The 22,601-nt window shown below is 39.7% G+C and overlaps 1 pseudogene; it reads right to left on the bottom strand.

Moving 5' to 3' along the window:
- The window catches only part of LOC118165919, a 37,017-nt pseudogene extending 18,752 nt beyond the window's left edge, over positions 1 to 18,265 (bottom strand).
- Between the last annotated feature and the right edge of the window lie 4,336 nt (positions 18,266 to 22,601).

The following is a 22,601-nucleotide window of genomic DNA, read 5'->3' as shown; positions in this document are numbered from 1 at the left end:
GAGTCATCAAGACTAAATAACGTATGTGACAGTACAGATGTAGTTTATATTTAAAAATGACTGAATTACAAAAGGGAATATGAAATGCTGCATTAAAAAAAAAATGTAAGGTTGCAAAATGTCATGTAATACCAAGTTACTTAAGTTTGTAATGTCTAGAGAAAACAGTAGGAAAATACAAAAAGACCTAAACAAGACTATTATGACAACAAAAAATAGTATTTAATAAGCACACTGAATAGCATAAACGCTTAAGAGAAACATATAAATCATCTGTATAGCTTAAGTACATCCAAAAAGATCTGCATGTTATTACAGAAAACCAAATAAAACACATTAAAAGGAAAAAAAAATCCTGAAATTCTACTAGTGCTTCAGAGAATAACTTTGATTTGAATCAACAGTACTGTCTTGCCTGGTATATTCTGTGCAGCAGTACTCTGTAAAAATATGTAGCAGAATCAGAAGTATTTGGTTATGGATAAAGAACGATCCAGAAAAAGATATCACAGGAAGAGATGCTGTAAGGATTTGTACTTTACATCAGGCACAGGAGTGTACATCAAATACAACCAAAGGACACAAACAATCAAACCAAAAGGAAGGTGAATTCCCAACTGATGTCTGTTTTCACAAAAACAGAAATTAAACTAAGGAACTCATTGCAAGATGCTGCCAGATATTTAGTCATGTCCAAAAGTTAGACTGCAAGTTTACATTCCACTGAAAGCATCAAGTGATAGCATAAGACTGATAAAGACTTTGGAAGGGGCATTATACCAACCAATATATACTGTACATTCACAGATTTGGTCAATCTCTGAATAAAGATCAGGAAATTCAGTACAGGAGGAGTCTGCCTAACTCTTACATCTTTCCCCAAAGGACCAGGCACTACACACTGTTTTAACAAAAGGCTAACATTGGGTCTAAATCTAAGTGACAACTCTTGTATACATCAGTGTAAAAATCAAGGGCTTTCAGTAGATCCCTAAAATTCCTAATTCTGTCCATAGAGCACACCTAAGGATTTGCAGTTTGGCCCAGGAGCAGGAGGATAAAGAAGTGGCAGAGCAAGAAATAGGCAAGTTCAGAAATATGTTGGCTCAAAGAAAGCTCTGTTTTAGGTGTACTACCAAACCTAAATGCTTCAGGGTGAACTTAAATCAGCATTAGATATTCCCTACTACAAAGACAGTTGTTTGGTGACAAGGGTGATCAAACCCTGTCTCAATATTCCTGCTGAAACCAAAACTGTTTTATTTCTGCAAAAACTGAAGGATTAGGTCCTCAATAATTAAGTACAAATGTTACTGTGAGAGCATCCACATTACCACAAAAGACTGTGAAGTGTAGGGAATTCTTTTACATTGCAGCTGGCACATGGCCATTGAAGGGATTATAAAAGAGAAGCAGGGTCAAACTGAAAAGATGTGTCCTTTCCTCCTGGAATAGTCCTTTACTCCAGCAACACTGAAGAATTATCACTGTTCTTCAGATGATTTGTGGTTTGGTTTGGGATTACTTATGGAATTAGAAAGGTCTTCAGAAGTACTGAAATTTAGCATATTTTCATTCCCTGATGAAACCAATTGTAGCCATTATTTTACAGTCACATCTATCACGATGTGTGCTTGTGCACCTTCTTTCAGCTAGCTGCTTGTTTAGCTTATTCCCCCTGTGGTTTTAGTGTTAATTAACACAACACTGTGAAGTTCTGTGGCCTGTGAATTAATTTGGTTTCTTCCCAGATCTTCCGTCAGCCACAGCCATGTCTTTTAAAATAGAGATAGAAAATTACAGACCTTCAGTTCTAAAAGAGAGAAAGAAAAAAAATATCATCTTCCTGCCAGCAGGCCAGAACTGGCAGCTATAAGCTGGAAAAGTAAGTCAGCACACACGTATTTAAATCTTTATTTTGTGCAACATATTTTACTCTTTCCTTTTAATCACCTATTCTAAGGGCTGAGACTGCTGGATGCCATCATATACCCTGCTAAAGTGATTGCTCTAGGTGGGTACAAGTGATTAGGCACGTACAGCTCAGCTGCCTACTCCACAGCATGATGACAGACAGGTGTCCTAAACACCATGACTCTCAAGTTTTGATAAAGCAAGCCTTCACTAGAAGGTACCTTATATACCTTCTCTATTGAGCTTCTGCTTTTGCTTCGGGATAAATTACAATGACTTTTCTTATCAGCAGGGCAGCAGGAGGCATTACCATTTAGTTTTGATTTTCAGTTCTCTGCAGAAATAAAGTGCCCAATGCTAAGGGTGACTTCACTAAGATACATTACTAAAAGAAGAAGCCTTTTACAAATTATTATTTCAATTTTGTGTCTTAAAAATATGTAAAAAGTCATTTCTAGCTCCAGTGTAAATATATTCAATCAATAAAGGAGGAAAGACCCACAAAGCTCCTATCCTAATTTAACTGGAAGAGACGGGCAGCTTCTCTTGCTGATTAAAGGAAGATGCTAACAGCTGGCTTCTCACAGTCTCTACTAGGTAATGGCAGCTCTAGTTAATGGAAGCATGTGGATAAGAGGTTGACAACTGCCCTCATTTTTTCTCCAGAGAGCTGAGCTGGGGTCACTAATCAGTAAGAGAAAGGACCAGAAGAAAAGGGAGAAGCAGATGGCAAAGTGCGTATTCTTGGCTCTATTCATGAGGAATCCTCTGGACTCAGGTTGGTCTCTGTATTTGCTTTACAACTGCTCTGTGTAGCATAGAGCAGTCACAACAGAAGGCCCTGCATTGATTTATCATATACGGTAATCTCCCCTCCTCAGTGACAATGTCTTTTCCTTCCTTTCCATAATACATCCTGAAAATTAACTTTTCTTATTGTGACATGGGATAGAAAGTACAATTCCTCCTGGAGATCATTAAACACAGTAAAATTAAGAAGTTGGGGTCTCCTACGGTAATACAAATAGAGACAGAATATTCATTAATACATAACTGGCAAAGCATCCATGAAACCACCCTGACAAAGACCCCATAATCAAAAAGGAAAGTTTAACAGCAGGGTTTATTATACAGGCCTCTGTTGTCAAAAGCTAAATTGTGATTTTCCCATTTTGGTAAGAAGTCCAGTTTTAAAACTGTATTTCTTTTTAAATGTATTTTGATTTCATTACGTATGTTCTCAGTATATCAGACACTAAATATGTGAATGTTAGATGATCTTAGAGGCTTTTTCCAACCAGAATGATTCTATTATTATTTTATTAAGCACATCTTTCAGTAGCTAAAAGAAAAGGAAGTTTGACTGTAGGGCAGTAAGATGTGTTCATGCAGAAATTGCTTCGTTCGTTTGTTTCATCTTCCAACCTTGGTGAAGGCAATCTTTGCAAAAATGGCTGCCACCATACCTCCCATCTGCATCCTGCTTTGATCCCCAGGGGCGTGACTGCCAGCTGCTCCACCTTTCCAGAGGAGAAAAACATGCACTGAGATATGATCCTACTGTTCCACATGGTAAGTTTGATCACTACCATTCACATGATGTGCCAGTACTAGGCTGAGCATACACGTGGGTCAGGCTATCTGTATGACTGGATCTCATTCAGAGTACTGCAAAGATCAAAGAACTTTGGGAGAAAGACCAAAGAACAGATGCACTATATAAGACTACTTTTAATACTTTAACAATACTAGTTAATAAGTAGTTTAAATGACTATAAAGTAATCTAAAATGAGGCTCCATTATACCTGAGAAACACCTAAGTCCTTCAAAAAACAGTGATTATTTTTTTTTTTTTTAAATACATGATTGATTTTTCACATGTACTGTAGATTCCCTTATTTGAATATTTTGTCACTTTGGATAACAAACTATTTGTATTATTTGGTATGGATAGTGTTGAAGGCTGAAACTCAGCATCTTTCTAGAAAACTGAAATGGAATGAAATTAACTAAGGAGTATTCAGTCAGCAGATCTCAGATTTTTATTCTTACAACCCACTTTCTGTCATTGCTGGTTTTGCTACTTTTCTGTACTTTTACCCATGACTCATTGTTGCTTGCAAATCTGAAGCATTTAATTTTAGCCGTTTGTCTTCTGGGAATCAGTCATAAATGACTATAAAAACTGACAATCTTTTAAGCAAAAATGTCACCTCCCTTCAGAAATGCTGAGCCTTATTCTTCACTCTGTTATCTTTCTGTTATTCCATGTAGTTCTGCATAGGTAGTCTCAATTTTCATCAGCTTCAGTGAAGAATTTATTCTACATTTTCAAGACTTAGTGAAGAACTTCACTTAGCTGGGAACAATGGACTCTACTTACTTGTGCTATGGTAATGGTATATCGTGAGCAAATGCTATTTTAAGGGAGCTATCAACTCCTACAACAGAAAGGTGTTCTTGATTAAACATTAGCAAATCAGTCAAAGGGATAACAAAAAACGAAAATATTCAGTTTGACCATTTTAGGAATAGAAGCAAACTTACAAGAATGGGTTAAATTCATACATTGAGTGCTCTGAACATTTGCATATTTGTCTTGTAAATCATTTTAAGCTATTTTTCCATGTTGTTTTCTCCCCCTGCTTTGACACTGAGGCAGTGACTTCCTGTTTTGCTGTGATATCCAGCAAAAAGCCTGCTGGGATATCACAGCTATTGTGCAGCCCTGGCCAACAAGCGAGCCCCCACAGAATGGCATGGGTCAGTGCTGTCATATCAAATGATCTTGATGGCTTTAAAAAGGTACATTTTTATCACATTGCATAAGACAAATTGCACGTGTGGCTTCTTTGACTGCATATATGGTGGTCAGATGCAAGAAGAAACAGAACTTTTTGAAAACCAAGCCCAGATCACACCTTTATTTTAGATCACCTTCATACCAGCACAATAGAGATTAACTTGGCTAGTATAATACATCCTGGTCTCTTGTTTGTTTGTTTTTTCTGCTTAAGAATGCAGCAATGTCCTCATAATTTTAGTTAGCAGCTTAAGTAATAACACAGAGACCACGGGAAAACAGACAGGTAAGATTACCTTGCAAGAAGGTAAGCCTTTTCAATTTATTTCAGCTTAATTTGATAGTAGGGAAATTGATAATCTTAAATGAGAGTTTGTGAACTTCCAGTCAGAAATCAAGTGTTAGGTCTAATATGTGGAAATTTGAACTAGCACCAACAGATGTGAATTTAACATTAGTGTATCTTACTGTTGCACTCAAAGCAGATACAGAAGAAGCACACTTTCAACTCAAAATTCATTAAATCAAGCAGAAAAAAAAAATGCTTCACAATTAGACTTAGGCTACTGCCTAGAAAAGTCAGGCTATCGCCTTACAAGTGCCAATTTTACAACAGGCAGGCAGTGGAGCACAGATCTCCAAGCTGAGAAGTCCATCTGACTTACCATGACAGGACTTCCCTGTGGCACAGTCATTATCTGTTGACTTTTCTTTAAGTAATTCTTGTTTGTTCTTGGCCAGTCCAAAGAGAAGGCCATTCTGAGCCTATGCTCACTGAGCTCAGTTCCTTCTGCTCATATTTCCCAGCTGTGAAATAAATAGTTTATAGTAGCCACTAAGCACTATTCGGTAGTGAATACAAAAGTAGCACTTGCAGTGAAGCTGTGGCTGCATGAACTGAATTCTAGGTATCTACCTGAACACTGCAAAAATAGAAAGCAGAAGGTAGTTGTGGAGTCTGAGAGACAACAGCAGTGAGAGGTTGAGGGCCATTGAAGACAAGAGAGGGAAAAAAAATAAAATACAGTTTCTGAGGGACTAAGGGAATGGCATCACAGTGTATCTACTGAGGTATGGGTCTTCTATGGCTGCAGAGACCTACTCATGTGAAGACTCCAACGAGTCAATGTGGTGAATGAGGAAGAGAGGGCAGAGGAAGGTAGACAGGGGGACACTTGAGGAATGAATCTAACAGGAATGAAATCTAACTGATGAGAGTTAAAATTCAGAAAGGAAAGGAGGATTTTTAGGGAGGAGAGACTGGGAATGCAAGGAGGGGGAATTGCTCCTTACATGGGAGAGCAGTGGGAATGTGCAAAGGTCTGCCACATGGGATGGATACAACCCAGCTGAAAGTTTACAGGTAAGTGTTTAATTAGTATTAGTTTTCAGGGCAGACCATCACAGCTGACATCACAGTGGGTGTCTGCTACAGACTTCCTCCTGATCAGGAAGAAGAAAGAGATGAGACGTTCTCAGTAAAACTGGTGGTTAACCCATGTGAAAACCTGTGAGCTCTCTAGAGGCCCTGGGTATGAAATCTTTCTACCAGAGCACACTACACTTTCATCTTTGTCAGCAGTAGTGGCTACATGAAAGTTATAAGAGATGGCTGCCCAGCCTACAAGCGTGCCTTCATTGTGCTTGCTCAGTAGTCAGGCACACTAAAGGCAAACTCAGAGCTGCTCCAAATGCCTTTGGAGCCTAATGGGGATCCTCCCATTGACTCCAGCGAGAAGTGAATAATAAATACTGCACCAAAGATGCACAAGGTGGGCTCACTGTGCAATATATTCATAACTGACATTTTACTGAGCTGCAATGGGCCATGAGTCATACACTACTAGATGTAAGAGTCTGAAGACAAAAAATGTTATACAAATAATAAGAAGGAGGGGGTGAGGACATGAATGTTGTGCAGAATAATTAGAAGTTAGATTTCTCCAAAAGCCACAGAAACCAAGTTGTTATCCATCCACAAGGGTCTGACAGCTGTGCGATTTTAAAGTCTCTGTAAATCAAGAATGCAGTAATAGCCCACCCAGCCATTTAGGGTAGGCATATCATGCAATTTCAAGTATTCTGAATCAAAGAAATAACAGCCTGATAAAAGCTTCTTGTTTTGCAATAGGTCTGGATATCACCCATATGTCTGCTAAACACAGTCCCAAACAAGTTCAATAGACTAATGCACAAGACCAAATACAGCTCTGTAACAACTCCTTAACTACAGACTCATGTGCATGACACCATTAAATAGAACCACTTCTAGTGACCAGAATCCAACTACAGCTGACACTGCCTCAGATTTCTTTCTACTATTATAGGGACTGACTGAACCCATGATCCCAACATCCTTTTGTCAACTAGAACAGGAGCAGAATCTAAGCTTTTATTACCATCTACTGAAAGAGTCAGATGAGGGTACAGCAAGGGCTGGCTGCTGCCTAGGGATAGGAAGGCATATCACATACTCTGCCCAGGGGCAGGGGTCTTGCCACCCAAAGCCCATCCCCACAGTACCCAACTGAGAAGAACAGGGCAGGGCAGCCCTAGAGTTAGTTGGTGGCTAGTTCCAACCAGGAGTCCAGATCCTCAGGCAAGTTCTTCCCGATGAAGCACAAGGCTGAGGCTGGGACAGGAAATCAGTCCTAAGGTTAGGGTCTAGATCAAGAGGGCCCATGGATGGGCAGGGCTGTGGCTGAGCTGGAGAGCTGCGGCCCTCCAGTGTAGCTCAGGCAGGGACTGAAGGCTGCAGGACGAACTGAAATGAGGCTCCTGGGGCCACAGACAGGGGTGGAAGCAGAGGCCACCGGTGAGGCTGCTCAGGGCTGTTAAAGCCTAAGTGCCCTGACAGGTCAGGTCTGTTCCTTCACCAGCTGCAACCAATTCAAGGATTCAAGACAGTTACAATTTGCACATAATGAGCACAGATTAATATTCTCTGGGCATTTCTAGTCGAAGGGCTAAGAATAGTTACAACCACAGTAGGGAACAATAAACATAATGACCAGTACCAATTTTGCCTTGATTTAGCAATGACAGATTTGGGACCAGCTTTTGACTATCAAATCCTATTCGCGAGGAAGAAAGCAGAAAGGCAATTCCTGTTTTACAGAAGTTGTATTTTTTTTGCCTGTTATAAAATATTATAACCCACTGTACATGATAGAATTGTAGATGTAATAGTAACTGCCTTTGTTACATGCAAATTGTAAGGTAAACTTAAATCTATTTATCTTTCACTCCTTCAGTTGCTGAACGTACAAATGCTCCATAACACTGTTACCCTGTTGAAATCGATGAGGATCATTGTCATTCCCCTTTGTTAGATTTTCATTTTTTGCTCCTCAATATTTTACTGAAAATCAATCAAAAAAGAAAAGCAGCTAGGTCAACTACATTGACATCTGGCTCAAGGTTTCATTAAAATATTGTTAAAATATTAGACAGACTAACAAAGACCAAACATTACCCCATATAAATTAACCCTACAACTATAATGAAAGCCCTCTTTCACACATGCTACTATAAAGCCTTTGTTAGTAAGAATTCCCCATCTTGGATACTCAAAATGAAGTATTGTTCATTGCCATATGGCTCATATTAAATACAAAGAAACAAACAAAACACAGTAAGTCTTTGACATTTTAATGACCATGGATCAGCTACTCCTACCAGAAGCCTCTCTACTGGCTAATTACAGTCCCTGTTAAAAACATGAACTCTGTTTCTAGACTAATTTCAGCTCCTGCCTTTTTCCTGTTAAATTTGAGTTCAAATCTTGGTTCTGGGAAAGGTTATTTGTATTATAAGTAGCCCTTAAAGACCTCATATAAGATGAGGGTGCCTTTGTCGTTGCATAATTGGACAGTAAATGAAAGTTCTTGAATAAGACAGTTGAATTGATTGCACAAGACAGAAATACTGAATATGAATGGAAACCAGACTGCCTCCATTTTAGCATAGGGGGTGTTCTGCTGTGGGGGAAGAGATTCTTTCAGGACCCATGCTGGTGGTCTGGCTGGCTCCATGAGCTGATCAATAAAGTTTCCCACAACCACAGGCTTCTCCATTAATCTTTGTTTTAAGAATCCAAGTGAGCTACTGAATAGTGCCAGCTCATACCGCTATCAGGAGCGTTTGTAGGTTTATATTAGTTCATGGGATCCTCCCTCAATCACGATTTGAAAAGAATTGCTATTGGATATAGATGAGATGGAAAAGATCATATATACATCATACAGTATGTGTTAAACGTAAATCATTTATCTTTTGAAGGAAAGACAAGGTGATCAGACTTAGGAAGCCCCATCTAATTAAAGAAAAAACTGAACCACACGAAATGGGAGCAGGGTAATTCAAAGTCACATGAAAACCGATGCACATGGTAAGAACAGAAACACCACTGGATTACAGCCTACCATGATGTCAGGGTACTACCTCATACCAGAAGAGATATCCTCTTAGAAGATAAAACCACAAAACAATGTTATTATCTAATTGTTAACATCCTTGTGAAATCAAACCAACCACTGTTGCCAGCTTTTCTCATAGGCTGTCCCATATTATGTGGAGGAAAAATAGTAAGTGTTTGTGCATGGACAGACTGAGCTTGAGTATCAGAGAGATAAGGCAGCAGAGCATAGGTATGAGAAATGGTATAACACTAAATCATTTCTTACACTAAACCCCTATTAAAACTAAGTACTTTTAAGGCTCTAGATGAGCCCATATCTATGTTGAGAAAGAGGAGAGATTCCAAGGGACAAAATAATGTATTTTCAGTAATTCAGAGCCATGAGGCAGGATGATTTTCCTAAATAACAGTGTGGAAAAAACAAGGGTAGATGCTACAACAATCTGATAGCGATGAAGGCAGCTGCACAGAAATGTTACCGGCACTGCTAAAAACCTGACGTTCAAGTAACACAACAACAGCTCTAACAGGGAAATTTGCCCTCATCATTCCCTGTACACAAATGTTTTCTCCAATAAATAGTGTTGAGAGAAAAGTACCTATTAGCTGCCTCCATTACTTCCAGACACTGCCTTGCTCTGCATGGAGTATTAGACGTGATGAAGGAAAGACAAGAAATGTGAGATTGGCAAGAAACAGGCTAAATGGAACACAGTGATTTGCACTGACAGGGGAACTGCTCAGATAGGGGACAAGTCTTAAAGGAGTTCTTCAGGGATGCATTTTGGGATGTATCTTGCCTTAATATTTTCATTGATGACATGGACACAAAACACACATATTCTGATTAATGTTTGCTGATGTTAAAAACCGGGAAGCAACACCAGTCTGTATGAGGATTGGAATATCATACACAAAGTTCTGTTAGCAATGATATGCCACCAGAAACCCACATGAATTTTTACAGATCTAAGCAAGTTTTGCCAGACACAAGTAAATAAAAAGGATTCCCCCTACACAAATACCGGCACATAAAAAGACAGGTACATGAATCTTTCGGACAAACAGATGATCACCTCTGAGAATATACCACACGACCTGCCAATCCTACTTTTTTGTTGAAAACACTGTAAAGATAGTGGAAGTAAAATAAATTTCTAATTCAGCAACTGACTTCTTGCCATAAGCTGACAGACTACAGTCTAGGACTCACCAATGTGAAAAACGTGTCATGCAGTTCTTTCTTAGCATCCAAATTGTTCTGACTTGTTTACCCAGAAGTGCCACAACTGAAATATTTAAGATGTATAGTTGAATTACATGTTTTCTTCAGTCTGTCACAACTCATAGGAAAAAAAAAAATCAGTTTGTAAACAGATATGAAATTGTTTCAGGTCATCTTCACACTTGGCGCCTTTTTGAAAAACAAATAGTAAGGGTACACCTCATAATTCCTTTAACAATTTTTGAAGATGAAAAATATGAAAGTGAATACACATCGAAGAACATTCCAAAGGGACAGTCTCTTTTAGATATGCAAAGAAGCACAGAATTGGTAGTATGAATAGCAGTATTGGATTCCATGGTCATTATATTATTGCAAACTGCTGTCCTGCTCACATTAGTGAATTATATTCCAGTTAAAATCATTCACTAGCTATATCTGTCTTGGGAGACATTTACTTCACTGCCCAGACATTACCACAATTTATTATATAGTACACATACCTGCTTTTACCTCATTCAGTTAACAAAGCAGACTTTAAACAGGTTTTCAACCTGATACAACCATCCATTCTAACACTCTAACATTCAGGACTAGATGTGTACTGAACTACTATTTTTAAGGCTGTGATGAGAGTAATAAGGTATCACCTCACAAAGTCCTCCATGGAATATGTAGTTGAAGAAGTATTGCACAAATTTAAAGTAAATTGATCTTGAGCTAAGGGCCAAGCAGCAGGAATTGAATCCATCTGTAGGTGAAGGCAAGAATTAAATTTCCATTGGATTCTGTAATTACACGGGGATCTTACATATACATTAGACATTCAGAAAATCTGCACTCTGTGGAGAGACAAACACATCCATACACAGCCCCCTGTTTTCAAAAGAAAAAAAAACTTGGCCAAGTTTGTGGTGGTAGCACTACTTTACACCCAACCTTCACACAGGTTGTTTCATGGATCAGATTCCTTCTGAAGAAAAAAAATACTTAAGGAAGTTAGCACAGATCCTTTCCTCACTCTTTCACGGTACCTGAGCAAAACTGATCTTCTGCTCCTGTATTTTCTGTTTACGTATCTTTTTTTCAGTAAGTTAATCTCTGATTAAGGGAATTATATGTAGGGAGTCTCACAGAGCACCAACCACTTGACTAGATCCACTGACGTGCCTCGTGCATGCATTTAACTAAAATAATATAATAAGCATTAGCTTTGCAGACCAAAAAGAAAGGGAGTCCATCCTTTTGAAAGCCTCTATACACTTATATTTTTAGTATTTTTGTTTCCAAAACACTATGTTAAGAATAGATTTACCAGGGGGCACATAAAGGAGCTACAGATCCTGCTCGAGCCCATTTGCTCTGCACAGATTGATGCGCTCTCCATGTCATATGACAGAGGATACATTGTGCTGTTCAATGGCACCCTTATTCACATCCTGCCTGCATCCAGCCCTGATGTATAGCGGTACTGTGTGAACAGATGGCTTTTGCGATAGTTTTGAAACTAAGAAGGCACCAGTTTGAATTGCCATTTTATTTTTAACCATTCTACAAGTGATGCCTGCAATCTAAGACACAACTGTATCTAACATGGTGCTAATCACAGCTGTGCAAAAGTGCCAGTATGAATAGGTGGACAGTTCTGAATGGTTACCTTATATAGATCACATAGCTCTAAAGGGCAATCCACAACCATGGAGAGGTTTAAAGTCCTGCCATCAAGTTAGCAAACAATCTTGCCATTGCTTTTCATTCCTCATCGTTATGTTGTGGTAACTACATTAAAACATGATGAATTTAACAAACTGTTCCAAAAACTACATCAAGGACACTTGTGAAGCTTGAATTCTGGATTCCTGGATAACCAGAATAGTATGACTCAGAGGACCCTATCAGCTTTCCAGTCATCTATTTTACAAAAATACTTGAAGTACTTTTTAAACATTTCCAACTATAATTGCATGGTTATTTTAGCCCTTTGCATTTACACTGTGAAATACTCAAATTAAACAAGACTAATTGCACATTCTTTTTGTACAGGATGATATTTATCCCAAGTGGTGTAACTGGCACTTTGCTTATGTGTACACTGTATGATGCAGGGTAATACAGAGATACACGAGTTAACTGGGAAGAACAAGATCATGACAATTACAAGCAAAATCGTAGACAACATGGAAGGGAGGAGAAGTTGAAGGAAAACTACCTTCCAGAACATAATATTCTTAAGCTTCCGCACTTAGGCACCTCTAAGCAGCTTTACAATATTTTTACCAATGAGTTAAGTCAGAGAACCACACAGTAATTACCTTTGATACACACACACATTTATATAACATTACAGGATCCTACTAGAACAGCTTTCTTTCATCGACCAATTCCATATGCCTCCACTACACAGAAGCCTAAGTCATCTAGCATGAACGGCCACTTGATTACACACTCTCCAGGGCCGGATTGCTCTGCCGGATAGTAATTATGCCATCAAGGTTTCCATGACAACTTTCTTTGCACATGACAGACCCCAACTCAAGTAGCTCATTTAAAGTGATAGGACACATTTCAGTTCAAAGCTAATTACAACGAACTTTCACTTTCCATCTTATCCTATCTACTCTGACACAACACCCACAAGGGACTCCCCATTTCTTTGGCCACATGTTGTATTCTCCATTGAATTAAGACACATGCAAAGTGTAATCCACTTTTCACGTGTGGAGCAGGTCAGTGAAATCCAAAGCTACTGTCAGAACTGAATAGGATACACGGAGTAAATAAATCATATGGAAATAAGATTACATGCACTGACTCTAAGAAGTCCCAGACATCATGTAATTTACCTGCTTTGTCTGAAAAGCGACTGAACTCATTCGACAGCTGTGTTGCATCCCATGAGAGGCAATGTCATATAGGCAGAAAGGATTTCTGAGAAACACAAGGAGTTCCCAATTAGATACAGATTGCTTATTTAATGAAAGAAGAATAAAATGATTACACTAATTAATATTGTGATAAAAGACTGACTTAAGAATCACTGATAAGTACTCCACTATTATTAATCAGAAATGCTGCCAGATCATACATTATTTCATTCACTTCAGAAAAGATGAAGCTTTAAGAGGTTAACGTCTGTTCTGGTTCACAGAAATTTAACTGTTTGCTTCCTATTACCATTAGCAGCCACACAATTAAATCACCATGATTTATTTTAAAGAATAAAAAATATTAGTAATTTCTGTGATGTTTACAATTCCTAATTTCTCTGCAGACAAATCTGTTTTGTGGACATTTTCAGTTCTTGTCTCACACCACAAAATCTACTTACCATGATCATACTATACATATAGTTGCTAATACAATGAGCGTGTAGTCATCTGCAGGCTAAAGACATCAACTATTTGTTGTCGTCCTTTATAATGATTTTCAAGTATGTACACACACCTTAGCCACAAAGCTCCTGCCTACTCCAAACCATGTTTTGGCTGGCTCAGTTTACTCATTGATTTTTTTTTTCCAAAAATTATGCCAATTCAAAAACTATTCTACATAGTTGTTGACTGAAATGTTGTGAAGATGTACATTGGGGGTCAGGTGGAGAGGAGGAGAAAGGTTTTAGTTACATCACAAAGCAAAGCTAATGTATTAATGGTGACTATGAAACAAGAAAACTGCAAAGTTAAACAATGCCTTGTAATAATGTACAGATCAAATTTTATCAATTTTCTCATTCCTCCAGTGAATGCTCAGCTATCACATAACTAAGTGTGGAGCCTACTTTGCACAGGAGCCCCTGATGACTCTATGTGACTCTGTTCTGAGACATACCAAGAAGAAACTTCATGTAAATTGCAAGCTTCTCACCAGGCACTCGCTCCATGTATCCTGAATTTTCTTGCTGTTCAAGAATCGCTCTTCAGACAGCACTGCTGGGCTGTACCAGCTACCACGAAGTTCTTAGCAGTCAGGATGCTCTCAGGGCAAGGGTGGGAACTGGACAATGGGAAACCTCTGGAAGCTGTAATGAGTAAGATGACAGTTACAAGAGTGTACTTTGCTGCACCTCCAACTCCCATCTGAAACGCAAATCTAAATCTTTATGTCCTCATTGTTTTACTTAGGAAATAATACACTGCAGTCTTCTCAGACCTCTCACTTTCCTTTGTATTCTTGGTAATCAGCCCAAAGGATACTTGATCAGAATATGGCCCATACCAGAAAATATTGTTGCCATATTAAAAAGTGCATGTAGAATTAAGAGGGCTACACTGCAAATTGTAAAAAAGTAACTTTTTCTTAGGAAACATTGGACCAGTCCTTCTCTTCTGAAGAAAAAATTACCCTTGACCTTTTGTCTAACTAGATATACACAGCAGATGCTCTCCCATGGGGTTTCTGAGATGTTATACCACAATTATATATAACCACACTATATAACCACACTGTTTGACAAAAATCTGTGGCCTATTTCATTTGATGGCTTAATGCTAGCTGGTCAGCTGAAAGTCAAAGGAGTCTCTACAAAACAGAACTTGCTACAACCTCCTAAAAGTATAGCTGCATATGTTTTTCTTAGACAAATAACTAACTACTGATCATAACATGACATTTGCATACAATAAAGTACAGAACATGATATTTCAAAAGATACTAGAATTAACTATCACTACTCAATCTTTCTGAGATGTCTTACCATATTATGTGGATGTGAGCATCAGCCCTGGAATAACCCCATGGCTAAATATTTCTGGATGTGGCAGTAATACCTTTGTAAGGTATTTCTTTCTTGTTTATGCATACTAAAGTCTCTCTACTTAACTCCCTCAGTTGCTCAAACCCTTTAATAACTTCCTCTCCTATGCCCACGAGACATTTATGCTTACATTCTGTAGTTCACATTTTGCCATGAACTTTTAAAGTCACTGGCTTGAACCTATTTTAAGGCACAAATTATGCTATATGTATAGCCCCCTGCCCCCACCCCTTCCTTGTCTGGTCACAAACTGGAATGATTAAGGAATAAGTATGGCAATTATGCAGGGAGAAAAAAAAAAAAAAAAAAAAAGCCATAGTGAGTTATACTATGGGGGCTCTTGGCATCACTACAAACTCCTTGAGCACCAGCCAGCTAAACAACCCAAAATCTCGAAACTACTTTTTCTAGTTACATCTTCTGAAAACTGGAATGAGAAATGAAGAGGTTAAACAGCCACGGAGCAGGCACAGCAGAAATACGGTCACCCATTGGCCAAGGCCAATACTCTGATAAGGGAACATCTATGTAGAGAAGAAACTACATCACCTTCATTCACTCTGGCCTGTAATAAGAATCTATACAGCTTTTTAAATAAAGCTTTAGATTTTGGTAGTACTTTGTCTCTTGGTTTGGTTTTTGTTTGTTTTCCATCCTGCCACCGTACAAACTTTAATTTAGGGTTGTTTGTTCTCTTCATCTGGTGCCACAGCTTCCCAGTGGAGCCTGTAGGAACCATGTTACTGTGCTAAGGGCTGATTCAGCCCTGATGGGAAAGCGGTGGCAAGCCCAAGACTTCAGTAGGTCTGCATCAAGGGGAAAAGCCAGACTCCACCTTCTCCTGTCACCATCCTGATGAGAACAGGGTTGTTTCATGCTCCTGGGTGTCAGCTTGCCAGCAGGCAGTGCCAGTGCCATTGTCTTTCAGTGTGCTATAAATATGGGTTGGGCTTTGGATGTATTTCCCTGCCTTGGCACTTGTTTATGGTAGCTTATAGTACAGATGAACAGGAAGTGGCATCACATAAAACAGAGATGGATGTGTTGTCAGTACTACCTGTGTTGTGCAAGGGTACACTGTAGCAATCCCAGGCAAGCATCAAACTTGACTAGTTCCAGAACTGGAAGCAGCAAAGCTGTGTCAGCACCGTGCTGCACTTGAATTAATTAGTCAGGCTTACAGATGGAAAGCTAACTTGTTTGGGGATGGACTGTGCTGATGCTACAGAGCTCTGGGCACTGAAGCTGTTAGCTGGGAACGTCACAGTAAGAATACAGCAGGTTCTGCACTACTAGCCAGGGAATGTTAAAAGCAGCAACGTGCTATTGCACTGGTGCAGTAGAAGCTATATGGGGCAGAAACACCCAAGCAGGTCTACGGAAAGAGCCTTAAATATGAACATGAGTCCAAAGTTACATGTCAGTGCTGTCTTTAAGATTTATATAAAACCAGCTTTTGTTCCTTTTAATCTTTTCTGGTTGCCAGGATGCACAGAAAAGTGCAAGGAATATTTCTTACAGAAGCAACTAAATATAATTGGATTGCTCACCCCAAACCATATATTGAAGCTCAGGATTTAGTCACTTGTGGTACACTTTTTCTGACGAGATGATGAGTGCATAGGTTGTGAGTGGGAAGTGTATCTGTGGGAAAAGCACCAGGCTAGGCTGAAACTCAGGTCAACATTCAATGCACCTCAAATCTCAAAAAAGCGGTGATGTATGAGACAATCTGCTTAATCAGCCTGCTGAGGTTGGCATAGGTAGGATGCTCAATGTCCAGGTTGTCATTGCAGATGTCATAGATGGCCTTGCTGTCCACCATGGAGGAATAGTCAGTGTTCCAGGGTGGTGTAGGTGGTGAGGACAGAGTTGTAGGGCTCCGTCACTGCTGTGGTGACCTGCAGGGCTGGGTATACAGAGAACTCCAGCTTAGATTTCTTGCTGTTCTCCACAGAGAGCCACTCCATGAGGCAGGAAGCAAACCCCAAGCCCATGCCTCCTCCTCCAAAGCTGTGGAAGACCAGAAAACTCTTGGCGCATACTGCACTGGTCAGCCATTTTACAAACCCTATCAACAACTGAGCCACTATCTCCTTCCCAGTGGTGTAGTAGCCCCAAACACAGCTGTTGGCAGCATCTTTCTTGCCACTGATGGGGTGCCCCAGGCAGAAGAGTGTGCAGTAGGTCCCAGTCCAGGCTTCATCAATGGTGGTGGGCTCCAGGCCAACAAGTATTGCTCTGGGCACACGTTTCCCTGAGTCTGTCTCACTGAAGAAGGTCCCAAAGGAAGAATCTGTCTGCCCTGAGGGTGCCTTGGAGGAAATGATGCCATCTAGCTGGATCCCATGGTCTAGAAGATACTGTTCCCAGGAGGAATTCTCAGAATCACAGAACGGTTTGTGTTGGAAAGGACCTTAAAGACCATCCAGTTCCAACCCCCTGCCATGGATGGGCAGGGACACCTCCCACCAGACAAGGTTGCCTAAAGCCCCATCCCTCCTGGCCTTGAGCACCTCCAGGGATGGGGCATCCACAGCTTCTCTGGGCAACCTGTGCCAGTGCATCAGTGTACACCATGAAGAATTTCTTCTAGATATCTAACTAAATCTACCCTATCTTGGTTTAAAACCATTGCACCTTGCTCTATCACTATACACCCTGGTAGACTCCCTCTCCAGCTTTCATGCAGGCCCTCTTTAAGTACTGGAAGGCTACTATAAGGTCACCCCAGAGCTTTCTCTTCTGTAAGCTAAATAAACCCAGCTCTCTCAGCCTTTCTTCATAGGAGAGGTGCTCCAGCCCTCTGATCATCTTTATGGCCCTCCTCTGGATCCACTCTAACAGGTCCATGTCTTTCTTATGCTGGGAGCCCTAGGGCTGAACCCTGTCCAGGTGAGGTCTCATGACAGGGAATAGGGGGGTGAATCACCTCCCTTGACCTGCAAGCTACACTTCTGTTGATACAGCTCAAGATACAATTGGCTTTCTGGGCTCTAAGCACACATTGCCAGCTCATATTCAGTTTTTCATCCACCAATACCCTCTCCACTGCTCACAATCTCCTCACCACGCAGCCTGTATTCGTGTTTGGGATTGCCCATTTGGATGCCAGCCTGGCTGCTGTTGACAGAAACACATTCCCTCATGGCACTGTACCACCTAGGCTCCTTGCCAACACCACACCCATCTCCCTGAGAGCACAAGGGATTATCTCCAACAGGAGGTGGACTCGATGATGCTTGTGGGTCCTTTCTAACTTGGGATACTCTTAGGATTCTGCGACCCCCACAGCAGTAATGGCTACAAAACTTGTTTGAGGGTCATTTATTTGAAAATGTAAACTACTGCCTCTTGGGGTGTTAAAATACAAACATGGTTTTACCCAGCTCCTTTACCCAGCCAGTTATGGCTAGCAATTTTCTGTCTCTAATGACCAGACAGAAATATGATCAATTCCTCCAATTTAGCTCCTGAATTAAAAAGAGAGAGGGAATTATACTGAGGTGCTTGACTCCTGACTCACTAGCCTAAGCTGGAATGACTCCGAGCCAGTTTTCCACTCCCTCACCCCATTATTTCTTAGGGGAGGAAGCCAAGGCATATGCACTAGATGGCGATAACATAATCAGACAAAACTTAGTTAATATCCGTCATTTCATTATTTGTATTGATTAACACCCTGGCATCTAGTGACAGCAGAGAATGAGTTGAATTACACTACACATTAGGAAACTGTCCCACTAAATCAGGGTTGTAAAACTTGAGATGAGGAAGTGTGTGTAAACACAAATACAAAAGACATGACAGTCCTAGAAGTTACTGATGGTGTGGCAATGTACGCAGGGTTTGTTTTGGTGGTAAGCATATTATTAAGTAATCCTTCTTCCCTATTAAAAACGTAAAGCCTCACAAGGGGGTATCTCCTAAGAATCCGTTGATTAAGAAACTTGTTATTGGACTCATTTTATTTTTTATGTCTCAGATCAAAGATTTTAGAGTGGCACCCACTTGGTTTTACAAATTTTATCGTCCTTATGCATAAGCTGCATTTTGTAAACATGCAGGGAAGGGTTTAAAGTGAAAAGTTACAGATGAAGAGAACGACAACTCAAACAAATGACAAAAGACCTAACTGGAAAATTAATCTTGTACTGATATTGCCTGGCTCAGAAAACAGTGTCCTACTAGAAATAAAATTATGTTAGGTTTACTAACTCAACAATTCTACTTCTTGTTGGGAAAATAAGAAATACCTTGTTGGACAGGTATTTACATTAGCAGCTCCTTACATGAGTAGATCCTTATGGGAAGACTCGTAACTTCCCAGGATAATACATTCAGCTGAACTGAGCCTAACCGGTGTTTTGAAAGTACTTAGCTGTGCTTCCTAGTAAACTAGGTAAATTATAATGGTCTGTTTGTTATCTGTAGATCCGAACTGCTATGTAAAGCAAATAGTCCTACTTAAACTGTAGTTTGGTACAATTTCAGGACTAAAAATGAAATTAAATGTAGAATAGGGTGGTTGTTGGGGTCAGAGTTCCGAGCACTAATTTATGCAATAAGAACAGTTTTCCTATATTCAATATGGAGCAGAAAGGCAGGCTTTGGCTTGCAGTAAAATACTACTGCCAACTTAAAACCAAAGGCTATGCTAGCTACCAGATCTAAACAAACAGCAGTTCAAAATGCTGGATTACAACAGTACCACACTGTGAGTTTACATTTCTGCCAAGAGTCGTTACTGAAAGGCTCTCTAAACTGATGCCAAAATAGTATTAATCACTACAGTAAAATGCATATGTGACTTCAAGCCCTTCACAGCAAACTACCGTATATCTTCATCCATATTCTAGCTTGAACATTCACCGTACAAAGCAACATGAAGCCTCCAGGATTTCTCAGGAAATAGATGGCCTGCAATATCCTGATGAGTTTTCCTCCAGTGACACAATTTTTTCTTTCATCCTCCCACTGCGTTTTCTTCTTTCATTCATCATGTATATATAGCCTACCTCACGGAACTGCAAGGGGAGCTGGCAGGGATCCAGGACAACCTGTCAGCACAGGCAGCACTAAGATGGTGACTCAGCAGAGGCACTGAGTGTCTGCAGTCTGCTGCGGCACTGCTCGCTCACAACCTTCCAGGGGGCAAATCTCTTTTATTTTACACTGAATGTGTCCACAGTTCCTGCTCATCCTTATTTCGATGGAAAGGAGGACATGTCCTTCTTTGAACCTGAAAACATGGAGCTGCCATGCAGAAGCTAATAACCTTACGACCAGAAGCCCTGTGTGATCTAAGGATTATTTAAGGCTTAACCTGAGGAGAAGGCTGGTAATTTTGTAAAGCAACTCATTAAGAACCAGATCGTCACTTAAACTGAAATATTAAAAACTATTTACAAATAGCATAATGTCACTCTTTGAGTGATGCTGCATTCTGTACAACCATACAAAACAGCTGACATAAAAATCCAACATACTTGGTATGTATGCTGGGACTGCTTACAGAAAACTTAAATTAGCTGGAGTTAAGAAGCAGGCTGTCTCCTAAAGGAGCTATACAGAATGGTACACAAGCACATCTGCCTGGCCGATCGTGTATTAAGATACTGTGTCTTGGTCCTTCAAAATTCATTTTCTTTAATAACAAGAATTTAAATGGCTCCCTCTTGTGGCAAGAGAATTGCAGTATCACGTCCTGCAAAAGCCAGTTGTTGAACAGAAATCAAATGTCTATGTGTTTATATTGCATAGTCTAGTCATCAGTACCTTGCAGTGAATGATGAGGAGACTGCACACACCTATTCCTTACTGCTTAGGTACTCTTGAAATTATCTAAAACCTGTAACTAAGTGTGGCTTGAATGGTTCCCCCTAAAGTGTATAAATTTAAGAGTACGGAAAAATAGATGGTGAATTATATGCATCACACCCCCTCTAACCTGGTAGAGCAGACTTTGTGTCTTGCACAGAACTCTGCCCTCAAGTCTCTGGAACACCTGAGCACAGAGTATCTGAATAGAATAGCTTTATTTCTAATATTTCTTTCACAGGTGGGCAAATCTGAACCTTGCAAGGGGTGGGAGGAAAGAAATTAGGTCTTAAAGAAAACTTTGAGCATAAATGAGTCAGTGAGGGGAAGCATAAACCAGATTTCAACAAGTCTGCTAATCTTTCCTTCTTTCTAAAATCTAGTAGCAGATAAAAGCTTTGGCTCAGCCTTTCAACTCGTGAAGGCTTTCTTCACAATAATTAATAGCTATGAAACACTGAAATGAAGAACAGATTTTTGTCACAAAATGGGGCATGCTTTGGATATTAAGCAACAACCTTAGAAACATACAGGAAAAATCTTTGTAAGACATATTAAGGTCTTGGTGACCTCAAAGGGTAAATTAAATGTATTCACAGGAAATATCTACCACAGCTTTTAAGCAAGCAGGTCTGAAAAGTTTTGTATCAAGACAACAGCATGCAGTTTTGTGCTCTTTCACAGAAGCTGTTACTGCATATTTATGAAGGCTTTAAAAAGAAAGAAGAAAAAAGGCTGGGCTCTCTGCATATTAGGAATAATCATGCAGATGGCCTTAGAGCTTGATAAAGCTACTTTGCAGATTGATCTCTGAGATAATCTCTGATAATGCTGATTCAGAAGTCTGATAGCATAGGCACAGGAGCCTGTTTACAGGTTTGAAGTAGGGAGCTCTAAAATGCTTCATTGTATATTCTGCTTTAGTTGCTCATCCTTTGTAAAAATTCTTCCATGTCACAGCTTTAGAGGTTGTTAACAGAAGGGATGTCAACACAGTTAGCAATACCTCATTATAGAAATGCTTTTCAAGTCTATGACTTCAGAAGTGAAAACTAATTGTTTGGAGGTAGATATGCACAGATGGAGCTACTGCTTATTTACAGAGAGAAAAAAAAATACAATAGTGCACTGAATAATCATTTTGTATCTTACAGGGTTTTTTGTTTGGTTGTGTTTTCAGAGGGGGCCTGCATGGTAAAACTGTGCAGAATCTCACGATCTCTTATTTCTAAAATTCAAAGAGGAGCTGATGAGCATAAAGACTTCACTGAAGAGTAACTGATACTTTATCAAACCAAAAGCATGTACTTAAGTTCAGAACTGCTGTCCTGAAAACCACTTCTTAGCTGCCACCTGGGTCTAGATACATCTAACCTCAGAAACGCCCCTTTTATCTATCCAGTCATGCAAAGTTAGCTTTTGGAACGTACCACACCATGGTCTTAACTGAACCAAGCAACTGCCTCGTAGCTTAAGCCTGATTGGAAAGGATCGGGCACTTCATTTCCTATTTCTCATAGGGTACTCATTCCAACATTGTTTATAAGATTTACATAAAAGGACAATGAGCTACACTACACATCTGTATGTTCATAAATACATATATATGCATATATATATATATGCAAACGGAGTGCTCATTTTACTTTAAATATGGTCAAACAC

The sequence above is a fragment of the Oxyura jamaicensis genome, chromosome 4 (assembly GCF_011077185.1).
Source record: "Oxyura jamaicensis isolate SHBP4307 breed ruddy duck chromosome 4, BPBGC_Ojam_1.0, whole genome shotgun sequence".
In the NCBI taxonomy this organism is placed as follows: Eukaryota; Metazoa; Chordata; class Aves; order Anseriformes; family Anatidae; genus Oxyura; species Oxyura jamaicensis.
This window is presented reverse-complemented; position numbering and strand designations above follow the sequence as displayed.